The sequence below is a fragment of the Protopterus annectens genome, chromosome 16.part0, assembly GCF_019279795.1.
Source record: "Protopterus annectens isolate FY-2018-M chromosome 16.part0, PAN1.0, whole genome shotgun sequence".
NCBI classification, from domain to species: domain Eukaryota; kingdom Metazoa; phylum Chordata; order Ceratodontiformes; family Protopteridae; genus Protopterus; species Protopterus annectens.
This window is the reverse complement of record NC_056750.1, coordinates 878,565,736-878,587,833: the sequence shown is the minus strand read 5'-3', so window position 1 is coordinate 878,587,833 and position 22,098 is coordinate 878,565,736. Positions and strand designations below refer to the sequence as shown.

The 22,098-nt window shown below is 39.1% G+C and overlaps 1 protein-coding gene across 2 annotated transcripts in view; it reads right to left on the bottom strand.

The window, feature by feature from the left end:
• Positions 1-22,098, bottom strand: part of LOC122790380 (zinc finger protein 560-like) — a 164,201-nt gene that overhangs the window by 26,961 nt on the left and 115,142 nt on the right. The window contains exon 6 of one of the 2 annotated variants that reach the window (XM_044057894.1): positions 1,804-2,584. The exons of the other annotated variant lie outside the window; for it this stretch is intronic. The gene's annotated coding sequence lies outside the window, so the exon portion shown is untranslated. Of the gene's footprint in view, positions 1-1,803; positions 2,585-22,098 lie in introns of those variants that run through there. 2 annotated transcript variants of the gene reach the window in all.

The following is a 22,098-nucleotide window of genomic DNA, read 5'->3' as shown; positions in this document are numbered from 1 at the left end:
ATCTGACAAACTATACAGTTGTAAATAATCCACAAAAAGAAGATGAGAGGTCTTACACTTTGCTGCTGTCTGGGAGCCAAACTGTAACCATAAGCTAATCTGTTAAATAGACAGCTTAATGGGATAAGGGCAAGACAAAAAAGCAGAGGTGACAAAGAGTCACCCTGGAACACCCCCCTTTGAATTTTTATCCCTGGGATAATAATATAGCAATAACCCACGCCTGGGTGTGGGTAATGCGGGATTTACCCACGGTCGGCGTGGTTTGGTCCCGAGGGCGAAGCCCGAGGGACCAAACAAAGACAACCGTGGGTAAATCCCACATTACCCACACCCAGAAGTGGGTTATTGCTATTATACTATGACATTATTTAAGAAAAGAAATAATTACTTTTCTAAAATAATGGCATTGTATAATGCCTCTTTGCTACCCTTCCGCAGCTGGCTGGTATCCATGGCAGTTCTGATTTACTGCGCATGCCTACGCAGTACATCAGAGCTGTGGCCAAAAGCAACGGAGAAAGCAATTACTTTCTCTGTAATTAATGACCCCCCATTAATATTCCAAAACGTGCATGCTGATTGGCCAGCGTGCACGTTGTAAATCGACTTATACTAATGGAAAAAGGTCTGGTTGCCCGGACTTTTTCCATTAGTATAAGTCTCTTTTAAAACACTGCCTTGCTATGTTAAAAGAGTTTAACATAGCGACACAGGTTTAAAAAAAGCAACAGAGATGTCTGTTGCTTATTTTAAAGCTGTCTCGCTATGTTAAACCCATTTAACATAGTGAAACAGTAAAAAGCAACGGAGATCTTGCTTTCTCCATTGCCTTTTTTTTAAACCTGTCTTGCTATGCTAAATGGGTTTAACATAGCGAGACAGCTTTAAAATAAGCAACGGAGATCTCCGTTGCTTATTTTAAAGCTGTCTCGCTATGTTAAACCCATTTAACATAGCGAGACAGGTTTAAAAAAAAGCAACGGAGAAAGCAAGATCTCCGTTGCTTTTTACACACTGTGTCGCTGTGTTAAAGGAGTTTAACATAGCGAGACAGCTTTAAAAAAAGCAACGGAGATCTCTGTTGCTTTTTTTAAACCTGTGTCGCTATGTTAAACTCTTTTAACATAGCAAGACAGTGTTTTAAAAGATACTTATACTAATGGAAAAAGTCCGGGCAACCGGACCTTTTTCCATTAGTATAAGTCGATTTACAACATGCATGCTGGCCAATCAGCGTGCACATTTTGGAATATTAATGGGGGGTTATGGTATAATTTGTTTTTAATCATGACTTAGCTGCAAATTGGTTTGCCACTGTTTCAGTCACAACTCTCAACCTCAACAAATCTGGATAAAGCCTAAAAGAAATGGAGGGACAACAGCCCAAAATAGGGACAGATTTTAAATATTGCTCTTATAAACTCAGAAAGTTGCTAGAGTAACAATGTTTGTGTTAACATACATTTTTCTGGAGGATATGAAGTCTGAAACTAAAATGTATGTCTTTCTCAAACTCTGACAGCATCACTTCCAGTGTATAGTTTATACATCATTGGAAGGCAAGTTACTGGTCTTCAGTTTTAAGGATAGCTTGAAGATTCTGTCATAAATAGGAGTATTGTTTCTCCTGTTGTTAACCAGGTTGGCGTCTGTTAAGGATTAGCATGTAAATAGTTCTTACTCATGTATAAAATCCTTATGTAAAGATGTTAATACTTTTAGCCAGAAGTTAGGTACTATATCTGGGCCTGAGGATTTCCATTTAGGAGCTTTTCTTAATTTTGTTTCAGTTTATCTGGCTCTTACTTCATCCTATGTTATTTCCTGTACATTTGAACTTATCTTTCTTTTACTTCTTCTATCCATTCAGCACCTTTGCTATGTTTCACAGGGCTTCACAGATATTTCTCCAAAATGTACCTATTTCTTCATTTTTGGTGTTTTCTGATTCGCCCATGTGAGTAGGCAGGTGCCTTCTAGACAGACTGAGATATGGGAAGCACTTACTGCATTCGACCCATGTATGCAGTTTTGTCACTGTGCAAGATCTGTGATGGTTTCCTGCATTTTGCTGCAAAGTCAGACTTGGGTCAGGTTCAGAGCTCCTGTTACAGGTATGTCCTCACTGAAGCTGTGGTACGGAATGAGGATGAAGGTCATCACTCCAGGTTACGGTCATCTGGCCATTGTTGTTTTATTTGAAGGTCATCACTGCCCTTCACAGACTCCACACACATTGTTGCATTTTCACTGCTTGATAATGAAGCGGGTGTGTTACAGCTTCACTTTCAGGTGTCTGACTGCAGGTATGTCCTGTGCATAATTCTGACGCAGGAGTAAGATGATGCCCAATATAGCACTTCCCAAGCTGAGCCCCCTGCTGCAGGTTCTCTGATGAGTGATGTCAGACGGATGTCACACTGTCACATTTAGAGCTTGATCCAAAAATGAGCCATGATATGAGTTAGATGACCACTGTCAGATTCTTTCCCAGGCTGGGCCCCCTGCTGCAGCTTCTCTGTACAGTGCTGTAACTGGGGTGTCCCAAGTGACGGCTGCTGACAGCAACTCAGTCTGCACTCTGTAACAAGAGAGCAAATAATGATCAATCAACATAACCCAAGAAAAAATAATTATACTTGGAGAGCAATGTATTTCATCTAGCTGAGTTTTGCAGCAGGTACCACATGGCTATATAACAACACTTAACTAGTGTTTCCTATCCAAGACATTTTGGGGGAAAGAGGTGGCACAGTGACATCAATTCCCCAACAGCTATGTACTACAAACGAGACAGTTCCTCAGCTTCTCTTCATTTCATTTTCATAGGCACATAAACCCTCCCTCTTCTGCCAATGTTCAAGGAACAATTACCGTATTTATTGTGTTGAACATTAAGCTTCAGATGGTATGGCCAGGCAATCAGTATATCAGTGAAAATAATCAATACTCTGAGGATTTGTTATTGTCTGGAGTAGTTATACAAAAAATTCATATTGCAAGGTTGTGAGCTCAAGTCATGAAACTCACCACCAGGAATGTTTTAGAAGAGTTATAAATGTGTTAGAAAGCCAAATGAAAAGCACTTATCTTCACAGGCTTGTGTGTTTATACATTGAAATATGATAAATATAAGGCAAAGAAGTATAAAATTAATTATCCTGTCTTTTGGTATAACATAACTCACCTTCCTACTACCTACAGAGATAGAACCTCCTGTAAGGGATTATGGCTCCATTCGGACTGCAGCTACACAGACCTCTATGATTTTTGATGTGTCATCAGGAATGCTCCAGTTATTTAATGCAGAGCGGCTATAAAGTCACAAGGTGAATATTTAAAGGTGGTTCCTCTACTGACCCTGAGAAAGGCCTATTGATCTAATTAGTATTATTGTAAAGTTTTGGAACATATTATAGCTGAACAAATAAACAATAAGTGACCTTATATTCCTGAATACACAACAAAATGTCGCAATGTTTATTAAAACTTCAACAGAATACTTTAAATAAAAACTCCACGCAGCAACTCCAAAACATATTTGTTGTACTGAAGCTTGATAATCTGTGCTGCATTAATTCATCAGGATCCCTCTGAATGGTTCTTATTATATTTGACTATGTTTTACCAGAAACGTGGCTGCCATGGGCCTGCCGTACTGACATGATTTTATTTTACAGCTTCCCTTTCTCTAAGAATACATTTCAGGTCCCCTTTATATGACTTATACCAGACCCAATGAAACATTGTGTTTTTCTCCCCTCATTTCAACAAAATAGCAGTATTGTAAGTAAAAGACATCCGACAAACACAGCCTCTGTAACATGACTTGTTTTTTTTATTTTATTCATTTATTGTTGTCCTACCCTGATTTCTTGTGGTTATAAAGTTTCTGCTAACCTCTTCACTGTTGATATAAAATCTTGAACAAAACAAACTAGCAAACCTACATGCTTTTCAAAGGCTATCGGTCTGTAATATTTTAATAATGGACTGACCTTCCATGCTTTTCCTTAGCGTTCAGACTTCTCAAGTCTAAGGCATTATCCTCCTTTGTACTTGAAAGCATTTATTTTATTTTATTTGTATTTCTTTTCAAGGACTGAGCACTAATCCCCATGGACATTTTTCAGACTCAGCCCAGGAACAGTGTCTGGTTAACTGACTTGCTTAGAGCCACAGTTAGACAATGGAAGCAGAGGGAATCAAACCTTGCACCTCTAGACCACAGGAAACAGCTCATTAACAGCTCCTTAATCCTTCTATTTACCTTTTACTTATCCTTAGCATTTGTACGCTACTTGCAGTATTCCCTACGTACTACAGTGAGAATCTGTGTATGTTGAATCCTGAATTTTGTGAACACAGAAATGTACTTTACTTGTCTGTTTAAAACTATTTTCATTGTTTTACTCACATCATCTTTTTTGCTACCATCATAATGCAGAGTTTGTCTACAGAATTCCTGCTAAACATGTACGACCTTCAATTCTAAAATCTGACATGTTCTGATATATTTTTTTTTTACATAGGCACAGCTGTCTTCTTGTGTTACATTATTTTGTTTAATAAGGTTATATTACTACCCATTTTATTTACTACATTATAATATATTGATACTTCATCTAAACCAAAATCTCTGAGCAGATGATGAATTGGTACGTCTCTGTACAGTATAGCTACTTTAACTTACTGCTAATACAATACTTCTATTAGTTAACTCATGCAAACTGTGTTTTGATCTACAAGTTGAGTACAGACACATTCAGATCACTAAGACATTAATTAGCCACAGGACACAGTGTTGACCATTATGGACATTAGCAAATTCATGGTATGCAACCTCATATTCAGGTAGTACAAAGTGAACCTCTGCTATGTGCATAGCCCTGTGACAAATCAAAATGCTGCTAGTCCAGCTAGCTGGAATTTTGTAAATAATTATATGTCACTTGAAAATATTAATATGATTTATATAGAAATGTGACATTGCCAGCCCAGCTATCTGGAATTTTGTAAATAAACATATGTCATTTGTAAATATTAATATGATCCATGGGTTATATTACAAATGTAAAAGAACTATATGGTATGTGTATATTAAACTACTGGTGCAGAGTGTGTTGAACCGTATGTTATGTACTGAGCTTCAAGAATGTAACCACAGTGTACCCTACTGGAAAAGAGTAGAAATGTATATGAACTATGTGACTGTACAGATGTGTGCTTTCATGGTAGAAGCTGGAACATAAAGAGTTAACTTGCAAACCCTCAAGAAAATAAGTTGAAAAGAAACATGTTTTATGATTGTGTTTCAGTGCAGCAAGAAGACAGGATGTCTAGAGCTAAAAGTTTCTTTCTATTGTCTTGAAACAGAAATAATTACTAGGTTTCAAATGTAAAAGTGTTAATTGTTTTATGACTTCCAGTTCTAGGCAAACTTCTGAAAGACATGTACTTCTCACAGAGATGTTAAAAAATTATGTTAGTTTCTGTTAGCCTGGGAACTGAAGGCAGGTGCTAAAGAGCAGTGTCATCCTGGACAACCCCACAGTAATGTGTATTATTAATTTAAGAACTATCTCAGAGAGTGAGTCTGTGCATTTTGTATTTGTCTTTGGACCTGGAAATATCCATCTTCAGCACTTCTGCCTTGCTAATAGTAAGTAACTAGGGAAAAGTGTCTTGTAGATATAGATGGGAATATAGTAAATATTAGTTTAGATGTTTTCTGTATTTATTTGAGACTGTCCTGCAGTGTTGTTTTAAATTATTTCCTGTGATTCTGAACTCTGTGTCACTGTGCTGAGTTATTGAATATTGCCTTGTTCTTTTATTATTTATTATGAAATATATTTAAACCTTTTTATTGTGGCTGGTTTGTTTAGAGGTATTTAAACTCTGCTAGTACTTGCCTATGTATTTGTTGACACTGTATAGGCCACTCCTAAATAGCCTTGAAAGTCTTGGTCACACTTACCATTTGGATGATAGCAGCATTACACAGTAAGATTGGGCACCCTTTGGTAAGGGCCTTAATAGTAGCTGATAGGTAAGAGTGGCTGGTGGCAGCTGGTACTACTTTATAGTCTGGGCAGAAGGGGGCATAGCTAATAAACCTGTGCCAGTCTTTCCCAGGTGTGTGTGTGTGTGTGTGTGTGTGTGTATCACTCAAATCTCAAAGTGTTCATGTGTATGTCAGCTACTTGGGCAGGGATGTAAAGTACTGGTTGGACAGAGAGGGTGCTGGAGGTCTTAGCCTGGCCACTTGGCTGAGATCTTAACCCTATAGCTGTGCCAGTGGGGAGTCTTATTGGGGATCTAAAGAAAGAGGTAGAAACCAGCACCAGACTAACTGTGATCTGTGTGCTCTTTAGGGAAATTGTACTTTACTGTGTGTGTACTTGTAATCCTCCCAATGTATATGTCCCTCATTGGTGCTAGTGGTGAGGATTGAAGCTCCTTGATTACTGGGACAGTGCAGGGGTGTCACACATTAATTGTTTGGCAGTAGCAGGATAGCCACATCACATATTAATTGGCTTGTAGTGGTGTGGATATTGAATTCCTGTAGCTTGAGCACAGTGATCACTGAAGGTGTTTGTACTCTCAATCAGCCATGCAGTGAACATTCAGAGTTCATATCACAATTGTTTTATTTATTTTTGTTAGCTTCATTAGTTAGGGAGAGCAGGCAAGCATGTCAGCAGAGGAGTATAGCAAGCTTACAAGGAACCAGTTGGCTGAGATGTGCCAAGCTAAAAGACTGGTGCATGCCAACCTGACTAAAGCAGACATGACTGCAGCTTTAGTCACAGCTGCATCACAGAATAGCAACCAGGAGGACAATCAGACTGGCTGTGGAGATGTACAACTCTCAGAAAATGAATAGCTCAACCTTTCCACAGAGGACTTAAAAATCTATCTGGACTTAAAGAGACTTGAGCTGGAGGCCAAGCATTTGGAAATAGAAGCAGCAGAGAGACTGAGACATCTTGAAGCTGAGGAAAATGAGAAACTGCAATGCCTGGAAGCTGAGGAGAAGCAGAGGCAGAGGCAACATGAAAAGGAGATGCTGACTCTTTACCACAGTCATGGAGGTAATAGGGAAGGAGGTAACTGAGCCCCCAGAAGCAATAAAGGTCAGTAAATATCTTCCACAATTTACAGAGGGGGATAATTCTGATATTTTTATTCATATGTTTGAGAGGGTATGTAAACAGTATAATACTGACTAAGGACCATGGGTATGGTTCCTGACCCCCTTACTCCATGGTAAAGCTGTAACTGTTATCTCCAAATTGTCTGATACTGACTGTTTAAATTGTAATGTTGTAAAGAACTGTTTTCTAGAATAGTTTAAGTTAACACCTGAAGCTTGGAGGAAAAAGTTTTGTGAGCATAGACACAAGGCAGATGAAAGTGTGTGTGAATATGTTGCTGAACTAAGCACTTATTTTCATATGTGGGTGGGTGAGTGGATGTCAGGTCACCACTTTTGAAGAGCTGGCAGACCTTTTGGTGAGGGAACAAGCCCTTAGCACTTTGCCTGAGGACATGAGAATCTGGTTAGCTGATAGACAATGCAATACTGCAGATGAGTTGGGGAAAAATGGACACCTATACCTAGCAAGCAGGGCATCAGTACACAAGAAAGGGACACCCAGTACTGGTCATGGGGCTAAGGGAACCCATGGTGGGCAGCCCAGACTGCACCAACAGAGTCTGCCAGTAGTAGGGGAACCACTAGTCCAGGTACATGTCCAGGACCAAGGGTTAAATGTTTTAAATGAAACCAGTGGGGCCATGTAGCATATAGATGTCCACAGAGGCAAGGTGAGAAACAAAAGGTGGGAGAGCAAGTAAGTGGGAATGACAAAATGCCAACAAGGGTACCAAACTACCACAAGAGTGAATGGGAAAGAGGCTATGGCTAAGAGTGAGACAGCCTCTGATCTAGCCATGGTGAAGCCTGCAATGGTTATAGAGGATCACTGCTTGCTTGGGCAGTCTATTCCAGTCAGAGCTTTAAGAGGGACCCCATTCCAAACACCTTTGGCTAGGGTTCACCTTGACTGGGAGGGTGAAAAAGGAAGCAAGCAAGTAGGTGTGTCCAAGGGTATCTCTGCAGATGTCCTGATAGGGAATGATTTTGATAATGTAGTACCATTTGTGCATGCAGTTACAAGCAGTTAGGCTTGGAGACAAGCATGTGGGTCTAGTAGCCTGGGGGAGACCCAGACAGATGGCACACTTGTAGTCAGCACTGGTGAGGTGCTTACTTCAGGGAGGGAGCTACCTTGTAGCAGTGAGACTGAAGGTGAGCCACAGCTGCTTGTGGGTACTGATGTTCTCTTGGACAGAGTGACTGCAAGGGCAGAGGTGAGTAGTAGTACCCAGGCTGACAGTGAGGCACTGCTGTCAGAGGCTAGAAGATTTCCTGTGGAAGGGGAGCTGGGGAGGGTTAAAAAGAGAGAGCTGAGACAGGCTCAGCTCTCAGACCCTACATTACAAGACCTGAGATAGCTAGCTAGTAAAGCACCTGATTCTCAAGGGAAGGGGGAATCTGTACACTGGGATAAAGGGTTACTGTATAGAGTGGACCCCTGATGGAGGGCTAGAGGGTGAGAGAATACAGCAGTTCGTAGTGCCCACAGCCTATCATTTGGCACTTCTAGCCATAGCCCTTGATATTCCCTTTGCAGGTCATATGGGTATAAAACATACAAAGAGACGTTTTATGCAGAACCTTTATTGGCCTGGGACTTCCAGAGATGTAACAGGGTACTGCAGGACCTGTGAGCAGTGCCAAAAGGTAGGCAAGGCAGGAGACAAGGTGAAAGCTCCTTTGATGCCTTTGCCTGTGACTGAGGAGCTATTTCAGAGGGTAGCTATGGATATTGTAAGGCCTCTGAGTACCTCAAGTTCCACAGGGAAAAAGTATATCCTAGTGGTAGTAGATTATGCTACCAGATACCCTGAGGCAGTGGCTCTGTCCTCCACTGAGGCAGAAAAGGTGGCAAATGCTTTGTTAGAGATTTTCAGTAGGGTAGGTTTTCCAAAAGAAATACTGACTGACAGAGGTGCCAATGTCATGTCAGACCTGCTGGCTTGTTTGTGGAAGTACTGTGGGGTGAAGCACCTAAAGACCACCCCTACCATCCCCAGACTAATTGTCTTGTTGAGAGGTTAAACTTTACACTCAAGATGAGGCTACAGGCATTTGCAGACCAGTTTTACAGGGAGTGGGACAAATATTTGCCCCATCTGTTTGCTTACAGAGAGGTTCCCTAGGAATCCACAGGTTTTTCACCCTTTGAGCTGCTGTATGGGCATAGGATGAGGGGACCTCTAGATTTGATTCAAGATGAGTGGGAGGGTGAGTGTGAATCCCACAAGGAGTCTGTTGTGGCATATGTCCTAATCCTCAGGACAAGGCTCAGGGAACTCATGGGCTTGGCCCAGGAGAATCTGGCAGAAGCCAACACAGAAAAAGGTCTGGTATGACAGGAATTCTCAAGCTTGAGAGTATGCTGTAGGGCAGCAGGTAATGGTGATCATTCCTGTCAGACACAACAAGCTGCAGACAGCTTGGGAGGGACCCTACAAGGCGGTAAGGAAGGTCAATGATGTTAACTACATGGAAGAACTGCTAGGCAGGAGGCAGGGATACAAACTGTACCATGTTAACATGATAAAACATTACCATGATAAGGAGGCCCTTGTGGTAAGTATTGACAATAGGAGGCAGGAGGAGTCTGAGGAGAATATATGGCTATAGGCAGCCAGCCAGGAAAATCCCAGATTACTATGGTGGAGCCTAGGGTTGCAAGCATATGATGGGACAGTGCAGCATGATACTGGAGTCAACAATGCCAAGGCAGCTAGAATCTCAAGACAGGGAATGGGGCAAGGTATTCCCAGATTGGCTGAACCCTCTCAAGCAATATTTTTCAAGGGTCACTTGAAAAACTAGCTTGAGTTCTCATGGGGGGGGGAGAAGTGTGACAAACTGAAATGCTGTCAGCCCAACTAGCTGAAATTTTGTAAATAATTATATGTCACTTGAAAATATTAATATGATTTATATAGAAATGTGACATTGCCAGCTCAGCTATCTGTAATTTTGTAAATAATCATATGTCATTTATGAATATTAATATGATCCATAGGTTATCTTACAAATGTAAGAGCACTATATGTTATAAGTATATTAAACTACTGGTGCAGAAGTGTGTGTTGAACTGTATGTTATGTACTGATCTTCAAGAATGTAACCACAGTGTACCCTACTGGAAAAGAACAGAAATGGATATGGACTATGTACCTGTGCAAATGTGTGTTTCATGGTAGAAGCTGGAACATACAGAGTTAACTTGCAAACCCTCAAGAAAAAAAGTTGAAAAGTAAAGTGTTTTAGTATTGTGTTTCAGTGCAGCAAGACAACAGGATGTCTAGAGCTAAAAAGTTTCTTTCTATTGACTTGAAACAGAAATAATTATTAGGTTTCAAATGTAAAAGTGTTAATTGTTTTACGACTTCCAATTCTAGGCAAACTTCTGAGAGATATGTACTTCTCACATACAGATGTTAAAAATTATGTTAGTTTCTGTTAGCCTGGGAACTGAAGGCAGGTGACAAAGAGTGATGTCATCCTGGCTAACTCAGCAGTAATGTGTATTATTAACTTAAGAACTATCTCAGAGAGTGAGTCTGTGCATTTTGTATTTGTTTTTGGACCTGGAAACATCCATCTTCAGCACTTCTGCCTTGCTAATAGTAAGTAACTACGGAAAAGTGTATTGTAGCTATAGATAGGAATATAGTAAAGATTAGTTGAGATGTTTTCTGTGTTTATTTGAGACTGTCCTGCAGTGTTGTTTTAAATTATTTCCTGTGATTCTGAACTCTGTATCACTGTCTGAGTTACTGAATACTGTCTTGTTCTTTTATTATTTATTATTAAATATATTTAAACCTTTTAATTATTGCTGAGATATTTAAGTTCAGAGTACTTGCCTATTTATTTGGTAACACTGTATAGGCCACTCCTAAATAGCTTTAAAAGTCTTGGTCACACTTACCATTTGGATAATAGTAACATTACACAGTAAGATTGGGCACCCTTTGGTAATGGCCTAAATAGTAGCTGATAAGTAAGGGTGGCTGGTGGCAGCTGGTACTACCTTATAGTCTGGGCAGAAGGGGGCATAGCTTATAAACCTGTGCCAGCCTTTCCCAGGTGTGTGTGAGTGTTTGTACATCAATCAAATCTCAAAGTGTTTGTGTGTGTGTCAGCTACTTGGACAGGGACACGAAGCACTAGTTGGACAGAGGGTGCTGGAGGTCTTAGCTTGGCCACTCAGCTAAGATCTTAACCCTATAGCTGTACCAGTGGGGAGTCTTATTGGGGATCTGGAGAAAGAGGTAGAAACCAGCCCCAGACTGACTGTGATCTGTGTGCTCTTAAGGGAAATTGTGCTTTACTGTGTTTGTATTTGTCATCCTCCCAATGTGTGCATCCCTCACTGGGCCAGTGCAGGGGCGTCACAATCCCAATATTCCTCTCTTCTTTGTCAAGTGCCTGTGACCAGAAACTGTATTTTTATTTTTCTTTATTCATCACCACAGAACTGTATCCCTCTCTCATAGCAAAAGTTCAGTATTTTCACCTTAACCAAACTCTTACAAAGTACGAAAGGAGTTAGCTTTGCTCTGTCGTGAGTGACTGACTGACAGTTGTCACTTCAAAGAGCCAGTAAGGTAAATGATGTCTGTCTGCAGGTTTGTTACTGTGCTTAAATATATAGTTAAAATGATCAAAGACAATATTCCAATGGCCAAAAATGAAAATATTTACTGGTTTGTTTCTGTAGTGTTGCTTACAGCTCAACACTGTTTTCATATTAATATTTCTCCAACAACTAACTGTCATCTTGTATTTCATATAAAGATTTTTCCAACTATCTCTTTGGGAAAATATTTTTATGTTAGTAGTTTACAGCCCTTTAATGAACTCAGCAAGACAGTCAAATGATGTAAAATTGTAGGAAGTGATCAACACTTAAAACTACAGAATATGTACAGACTGGCCTACACCATACAAAGCTGAAACAAATTCTGTTCTGGGAAAAAAACACATGAAACTTGCATAGAAAAAAATATTTGTTACATGGAAACAAGTGGAAATTAAAAAGATAAAAGGTGTAAAAGGTTTACTAAGCTCTAAACAACATGTAGATGGTACTACATGAATAAAATATAACTCTGGAAAAAGGTTAACAACACTGCAGAATAGTTTTCCTTAATCAAATCTAAATGTAAAAAATGAAATGTTTCTATGCTAACCATAAATATGAATAAAAGGTATATGAAAATTAACATTGTTACACTGGTTAAAATCATGAAGAACACGTGTGCTTTTACATGATGCAAGATTTATTACTAAATAAGATAGAAATCAATTCAATATTCATTGGGGGAATAGTTTGGTCATTCAGAGCACAATAAACTTTCTACGGCAAATATTGTTTAATAAAGATTCAAGCACTGCATTTAGAAATGTTATAAGTTACAAAAGCAGAAAGAATTGTAACATGTGATTCTTTATGTAAAAACCAACACTTATTCTTACTTTTTTAATTATATATGTTTTATTTATAAGGACAACCAAATGGGTTTTGACATTTCCAGTTAAGGGCTGGGGAGAAAAGTTCCAGTACAAAAAGCACAACTCACATAAAATGAAAAACATACAAACACATAATAAACACATTTGATAGCAAAAGAATACAAACCTCAAACTGTCAAATAAAATATGCTATACATCATTACCTGATGACTGCTAAACATTATAATACTTTAGGACACCAAAGAAAATAAATAGAAAAGGGTTCAGTATGTGTAGTACAGAAAAACAGGGGGAAAAAGACGTGCATATTAGCTACCTATTCAATTTTAGTGGTCTAAAGATTAGCAGCTAAGTGGTCAATATTAATAATTGTATATATTACAAAGTCAAACTTGTGGTTAATAATGCACTTTGATTCTTGTAATATTAATGAACAGTCAAACCTGAACAAATGTATGAACCCAAATTAGCAGGATTTGATTCATGAATTTGTAATACACGTGACAACAAAGGATAATGAAATACTTCATTTATTCAAAAATCTAGAGATACATTTTTAGTAAACACTTAATATAATTTGTGCAAAGGCTATTAACTGTGTTGTAGGGAAATACAGATATAAGAATGGAGAAAAAAGCAACAGAGTTTGTAAAAATATACACAGCAGCAAATCATGGAACAGTTAAAGTATTCTCATAAAAAGGGTCAGTATAGACTAAAACTGACTGTATACACTATAGTAAGAACATTGTCAAGTAACAGTATGCGTAAAATAATGTTTTCTCTTATTATAAAGCAGTGAAAAGAGAGTTTAATATGATTAAAGAAAAAAGTACAGTTGTGTACACTTACCATAAATGTAGATGTTCGAGTGTATTCACTGTTGCAGTCATTACATTTGGGTAATCCTGCTGGCAGGTTGCCCTCAGTCGGCCTGAATTCCAAAGTCCTGGGTCGTGCATCGGCTGCTGTCACCCTTTCCCTGATGTCAGGTTGTCAGGGGTATAAAAGATGCGGCTGACGCCATTTTCTTTAGTTTTTCTTGCCCCAGATGTCAGGTGCCCCCTAAAAGGGTAACTCAAATTTAAATATATATGTAAATACATGCACCAATATAAATTTTACCTTCATCTACAAGCAAATACACCACATAGGTTGTATAAATCAGAGAAGGAAAGATAGATTCCATGAGAAGAAAAGGGGGATGGCGGGTGGGTAACCTGGACTGCAACAGTGAATACACTCGAACATCCACATTATGGTAAGTGTACACAACTGTACTATGTTCTTCGTGTTTCATTGTTGCAGTCATTACATTTGGGTAGAGTCCTAAAGCTAAGGTTGGGGGCTGGAGCTAAACAGCATTAGAAGCGGCTAAGAGGCCCTGCAGAACTGCAGTGGCAAAGCCTGCCCTGGATTTAGAGTAGAGTGGCAGATGATAGTGCTTTGTAAAGGTGTGCACTGAACTCCAAGTAGCAGCCTCTAAAATGTCCTTGGTTGGTACTCCCCTGAGAAAGGCTGCTGAAGTGGCTGCAGCTCTGGTTGAATGTGGTCTAATGCCCTTAGGTACTAGCTTGCCATGGTGCAAGTAGCAGAAATGAATGCTGTGGCCTATCCACTTTGAAATAGTCTGCTTTGAGATAGCCTTTCCTTGTGATCCTGTAGCATATGCCACTAGTAATTGCTCTGTCTTTCTGAAAACTCTGGTTCTGTCCAAGTAGAATCTAAGCTGTCTGTGTATGTCCAAAGAATGCAGAATTCTCTCCCCCTTGTTCTGTGGATTTGGATAAAAAGTTGGCAGATGAATAGTTTGGTTAAGAGCTACACTGGACACCACCTTAGGCATAAATGTTGAGTTTGTCCTCAGAGAGACCCTGTCTGGATAAAAAATGATAAAAGGTTCCACAGCCATGAGTGCTTGTAGCTCTGAAACTCATCTTGCAGATGTTATTGCTAGGAGCAGAGCTATTTTCCAAGACAAAAACTTTATATCATCAGTAGCAGCTGGCTCAAAAGGAGGCTGGGTGAGTTTTTCCAATACATAGTTGAGGTCCCATGCAGGCATTGGTGATCTCCTTAGAGGCCTTAAATTTTTGGCTCCTCTGAGGTACTGTTTTAATAAGGGATGAGAAAAGATTGGTGGTTCTGTATTGTAATGAGCCGAAATGGGAGAGGCATGAATTTTAATAGATGAAAAAGATAGGCCTTTGTCCAGCATCTCAGTTAAGTATTGCAAAATCTGAGGAATATTTGGCATAGCTGTATCAGTTCCTTGTGCCTGGTTCCAAACACAGAATCTCTTCCATTTTCCAGCATAAGATTTTCTAGTACTAGGCCTTCTGGCCTCCAAAATGACATCCATCACAGCTTTACTGAGAGGTGCGTTTTGTATGACTACATTATCCGCCATGCTGCCAGGTTTAAAGTCCTGAGTTGGCTGTGCAGGATCTGATTGTTTTGCTGGGACAGTAGATGAGGTATTTGAGGTAAGGTCCAAGCTGGGCATTGAGTCAAATTCTTTAGGATTGGAAACCAGTACTGGTGGGGCCAGTCTGGGGCAATCAGTATCATTTTTGGCTTTTCCTGTCTGACCTTTAGGAGTACCTTGGGGAGGAGAGGCAGAGGGGAAAAGGTATATACTGATAGGTTTTTTTCAGCTGAAAGATAGGGTGTCCACTTTCCATGCTTGTCTGTGATAAGTCCTTGTGCAGAATCTTTTTAGCTGGTAGTTATGAGGGGAGGAAAATAGATCTATGTCCGGGCATACCCATTTCCTTGTTATCATGCTGAAGACTTGTGGATCCAGGTGCCACTCGTGGGGATCCATGAGATTTCTGCTTAGTTCATCTGCCAGAGTATTTTTCCTTCCTAGCAGGAATTGTGCCTGCAGATGTACTTGGTAAGTCAACGCTGTGTCCCACAAAGTCATGGCTAGTCTGCAAAGGGGGTAAGAATGTGTGCCCCCCCCTGCTTGTTTATATACCACATGACCGTGGTGTTGTCTGTCTTTATCAGTAGTTGTCCCGGATGAAGTAGGTCCTTGAAGGCTGTCAGGGCATTCTGAACAGCTAGCATCTCTTTTTGATTGATATGTAGATGCATTTGGGTTGAGGACCATGTGCCCTGAATGCATCTTCCTGCCATGTGGGCCCCCCAGGCATAATCTGATGCATCCATTGTTAGTGTCTGCCTGGCTGGGGTTAATGTGAATGGCTGTCCCTTGTTTAGGTGACAAGCCTTTGTCCACCATCGAAAATCTTGCTGTTGGCAGGGAATAAGAGTAATCATTGTTTCCAGGCTGTGGCAATGTTGAGTCCAAACACTTTTTAGGTACCATTGAAGTTTCCTCATATGCAGTCTTGCATATGGAATTAGTAGGATGCAGGATGCCATAAAGCCCAAAGCCTGCAGAATTTTTCTTGCAGATAACTGGGCCTTTGTTGCCAAAATTTTGAAATAGGTAGTCAGTTGCCTTTGTTTGTCTGGCGTGTGATAAGCCATCTGGGCAGTTGTATTTAAGCTTGCACCCAGGAATATTACCTCTTGAGAGGGTACTAGTTTTGATTTATTTTCATTGACTGTGTACCCTAGGCATGTTAGAATTCTTTTCACAAACGCCAGATGCTGTAGAAGAGTGTCCTTGTTCTCTGCTTGAATTAGACAGTCATCCAAGTAAGGATATATCTGTATTCCTCTTTGTCTGCAGAATGCAATTACTGGTGCCAGGCACTTTGTAAAGACCCTGGGCACAGTAGATAAGCCAAAGGGCAGTGCAGAGAATTGGTAATGCATTGAGCCAGCCTTGAATCTGAGGTATCTTCTGCATAATTGTCTGATTGGGACATGCAGGTATGCCTGTTTTAGGTCTAGAGTTACCAGCCAAGCGTTCTTGCCCAGCATGGGCAGAAGCTGCTGCAAAGTCATCATCTTGAATTTTAGTATATCCAGGAATGTGTTCAGAACAGATAGGTCCAGTACAGGTCTCCAGGTCTTGCCCTTTCTGGCAGGGGTGTAGCTAGGATTTTCAAATTTGTACTGACAGCTCTCAAACTGCTACCCCCCTTCCCAGCCAAGCTACGGCCATTCTCGTAATTCACGGTTCGCTCTTTTAGTGTCGATGAAGAGGCATTCGCTGTAATGCCTCTTCAGTAATATAATATAAATTCACTCAAACTCGGTTCCTTGAATTGAAAATTAACCTGAAATGTCAGTTCTTTGAAAAATGCAGCATGGTAGTTGGGGTAGAGACTTTATGCTTTTGTTATCTGTAACTAAGGTACAGGTTTTGAGCTTGAGTAAATTACTAACAACCTGCTACCACTAACTAGGATGTTTCATTCACACACACCCCTACCTACCTCTTAGTGCAAGAAATATGGACAAAGCCTAAAATAAACAGGGACAGATATTAAATAATGTTCTCGTGAACTTAGAAAGTTGCTAGAATAACAGGATCTGTGCTAGTATGAATTTTTATAAAGGACATGAAGTCTGAAGCTCAACTGTCTGTCATTATTTAGCAACTTCAGCCTTCAATGATTTTCTAGAAAATCACAAAATTTATGAGGAACAGACAAAAAATATGGGGCAAAAATCTGGACATTCTGCAAAATGTGGACAGTTGAGAGGTATGCTACCTACCACACACACACACACACACACACACACACACACACACACACACACACACACACACACACAAAACACCTCTCAACCTCTTGCAGCAACAAACTCATAAATAAAACTGAGGCAAAGGCCCAAAAATAAGGACATTTTTTTAAATATTGCTCTTATAAACTTAGAAAGATAATAGAATAGTAGTAGGTCTTGCATCAGTACAAATTTTCTGAAAGGTATGAAATCTGAAACTGAAATGTCTGCATTATTTTCTAACTTCAGTCTTTAACAATTTGCCACTAATTTGCCAGAAAACTGCAATTTTATGAAAAACGGACCAAAAATGTGATGCAAAAATATAAAATTGCCAGACAATACAGCTGGGAAACTGTCAAAGGAGGGACACCATTTTAATATGAGCACAGTTAACTTAGAGCAGCTGACAAAATTAGAGAATCTACATGCATTTCTGAAATAAAAGTAATGTATAACTCTGATCATTACAGTTATTTATAAAAGTAAAGTAAACCCTCTATGTTTTCTTCCAAAATTGCTATTTTGTGGAGGGATCATTAGGGGAAGAGTAACATTTTGAGCCAAAATCAGGGACAGTTGAGGTTTGGCTATGCCTAATTCTATAAAGCAATTTATTTGCATGTACCTCTCAACCTGTTAATGCAATAAATCTGGACAAGGCCAAATATATTGAGGGAACATATAAACAGTACTAAAATTGCTCTTGTATAAACTGGGACAGTTGATAGAACAGGTCTTATTTTAGCATGCATTTTTCTGAAGGTTATAAAGTCTGAAACTAGTGTGTCATTATTTAGTGACTTAATTCCTAAATCATTTGCCAGAAAACCACAAATTGAGGAACAAACCAAAAATAAGAAGCAAAAAATCTATTCATTCTTTGAAAATCTGGACAGTTGGGAGGTATAGTTCAGCTGGGGCTGTCTAAGTTTGCCGCCCTTCCCCCTCACAAAACCATGGTCGAATGGAGCCTCCCCCTGCAGCCATTCCAATGATCCATTACTTTGCTATTTTACTCCATTTATCATAAGCACTAATGTGCATACTGATTTACTTCTATGATGATTTGAACTTCATTTGAAAGTTTTATTTTGCATTTTACAGCACAAACACTAAGACATCTGCTAAACAAACTTGGCATTAAAACTTCTCTGCCCTTGAAACTCACATTCATTGAAACAACATTAAAACCCACATTCAAAGAAAAATACATTTTACCCGTGGCAGATAAAAATTAATTCTGGGCTGCTTTTAAATCATAGGCCCCTTGCATATGAAACATACATGTGCTCTTTGATACACCTTCCTATTGCTTTGAACATTTTTCCAGTAAACAATGAAACAAAACTGCCCAATTCAGAACATTTCCATCATAAAAGTCTAGTCAAACTTTTACAGTCCACCATTATCAGTAAATAATATGCACAATCTCTGAAGTAGTAAAAAAAGTCATCTAAATAATTCCACATTAAATAAATCTAACTAATGAAGAGGTTGCTGCTAGCAATCACCTTTATATTTCATGACTTCACCGAAAAATAAAGTGTCTGATGCCCCTGAGGAATAAATTGCCTAAATTACATTAATAATAAGCTAGTAATATTGCAATAGGAAATGGATGGCAAACTAACAGGCTCATAGTTTGTGTCTTAACTTTCAGTACAGCAGCATTCACCCCTTATGGGAGTAGAACCAACAACCTTCTACATTAAAAGCAAGTACACAACATTTTGTGCTACTAGCAATGTGAGCCAACTTAGCATAATCAACACTAAACTTCTCTTCCCCTGCAGCTCTCAGCTCCTTGTAAAATCTATGCAATACTCAACTACATCTCAACTTCGCAGCACAAGAAGTCTGGAAAAAGCCAAATTTATTGGGGTGGGTCAAAAGGGCAAAAAACAGGAACACATTAAACATTGCTTGTATAATCTTGGAAAGCTGCTAGAATAAAATGCTGTGTTACCATCATACATTTTACTGCCAAGGTCACTGTGCAAAATAGTCAGAACAACATACCACTATGCCAAATCACCTGCTTTGCGAAAGAGAGGAAGACTGAAACTTAAATGGCTATCATTTAATGAATTCAGTTCTCACCATAGATAGCTGTCAACCTCTAAGCACAAAACACCTGGACAAACCCAGCAATGAGGGAATACAGCCCTCAAACATATTCAGTGAATTCAGTTCTTGCCATAGCTGTCAACCTTAGCACAAAAAACCTGGACAAAGCCAATAATAGGGTATTACAGTCCCAAAAATAAGGACAAATTTCAAATAGTCATAAACTTAAAAAAATTGCTATAAAAAAGGTTGTGTTAGTATATATTTATTGCTAGAATAAAACATTGTTTTACTATGTCACAAACACAGGGATAAGATGCAGACTCCACACAGAAGGCACCCCAGCCAAGAATCAAACCAGAAAACCTATAGCTGTGAGGCAACAATACTGCCACTGCACCATCAAATATGTAAGGAAGTAAACATTCAGAAACCTGAAGTCTGAAATTTAAATGCCTGTCAATTTGTTAATCAGGACAGTCTGACTTGGAACAAAAAAAAAAAAAAAACAATTCTCAGCAGAGGCCCAGGAAAAAATAATGCAGACATGTCTCTGTAACATGGGAGGACACAAAAGCAAACCCACACAAACACAGGGAGAAGATACAGACCCCCCCCCCACAAAGAAGGCACCCCAGCCAAGAACCAAACCCAAGAACCTACAGCTGTGAGACATCAATGCTACGTTGCTACCACTGCACCATCAAATTTCAAGCATTGCAATATTTAAAAACCACAGATACGATACAGATATTGATCAGATCAAATGAGGCAAAAATCTGCAATTTTTTTACAAATGGTGGTGGGTAGGGAATTCAGGTCTTTAACACCTGCATACAAGGTACAGGGTTCAAGCCTGAGGTATTCCCTACCACACCACCATGACTAATCACCAGTACATCCCACCTGGGTCCTTTACACACACACACACATTTGTTTATGACACCAGATCCCGTGAACCTACTGCACTGAATCAGTTATAAAATGAAAGAAATTAATAAACAAACAAACTATATCCTTAATTTGTTTAGCTCTTTTCTGTGCCTGTCTGCCCAGTTATTCTGGGATACTTTACTATTTTGAGTAATCCTTGACTTGTCTTTACATCTGGACAGTAGTTTTATGCTTCCATAGTACTTCTACAATAAATGATTACTTCTTCTGTTCTATGGTGATTACTTTTTCACGTAATACCTTAGTTTCTCAATTTTTATCTCAGTATTAATGATCAGAACTAAACACAATCATGGCCAAGGACCCCAAATCAAGAAAATGTTTTAACTACAAATACCCCGAGTCAGAAAGTAATGATGTGATCCATCTTTATATGATGGATTAGGCTGGCAGTTGATATTGGCTAAGTTGTTGATTAGTGGCCCAGTGGTGGATCAACCAGATTTATTTTTTGTGACATATTGTAGTGCAAGAGAAAACTAAACATCCTAATTGTTGCACTAAATATTCAAGGATGCTGCTGCTTCCCCTCCAAGATCCAAGACTTAAATATAATGCAATTTATAAAATTTTTGTCCGTATAAGGCAGAAATAAAGGACATACTATATGCTTGTTTTGACAGTAAATCTAGTACTCTCTGTTCCTTTCAAAAAGACAAATACTAAACAATAAGCTGTCAAGTTTAAAAGGAAATAAAAATCTTAAGTGAAAATATGTTAACTATGTAATACCAGAAAAACAATCTAAAGCCTCATCCATCCATTTTTCTAAACTGTTTGTCCTAGTGAAAATCATGGTGGTAGAAAGATGAGTACAGTAGAGCAGGTTTTCCTATCATCCCCAGACGTTCCAAGGCAACCTGAGATATGCATGTCCTTAGTCTGTGCCCAGGCCTTTTCCCAGTGGGCTCTATGCGGCATACTTCCCTTGGAACATACCCGGGAGTAGATTCCTGGTTGCCAAACATGTGTCTTCTGATTTTCTTGGCCCATCCCTCCCTTAGCTTAACATCAGTGATTCAAGGATTATTTTGATTTCTTTTAGAATAACAAGACCAGTTGTCATTATTTCCATCTCCCAGAAGTCTACATAATCCATCTGTCTTTATATTCCACATGCATTCATAATTGTATTAACGTTCTTTGTCTGCTTTTATTTCCTACATTTGCCAAAACTATGGAACATATGCTACCTCTTTTATCTGTTGATGAAGGTTTATATAGTGCGCATTACAGCCAACAGCTGTTAATATGAAATATGTACCAGATATGCCTTTAGAAAGGAATGTTACTGTAGAATGGTTATTATACAAATAGGGGACTCAGTAAATCCTTATTATATTGTTATCTTTAATGAGCATGCAGCTGGCCAACAGTTCAGAGGAAATACTGTATCATTACTTGTATTTATATACATTTAACACAGACCAATTAATTTTGTTATACAAAAATATATTGCTTGTCTTTTTCATTCAATAAGTGTTGCTTGCTTCTCAGGGCTGAATGGTGTCAGCACACCCAAGCACAGCTATTGCCAGCCATTTGACTTTTAGACAAATAGCCTTCACCTCTGTCAAATGTAACATCTGCCCCTCATGCCAAATGTCTTGCAGTTGACTGTGTCCAGCCAGAAGTGAATGATTACTTGCCGTTATACAGATCGCATGACTAATACTACTTAAACTAGTGATACACATTCTGAAGGATTACAAAATATGCTTAGTACCAGATAAACTTTATAATTCCAAAATGCAATATGATAATGAAATCATGAACAAAATGTGTAATGT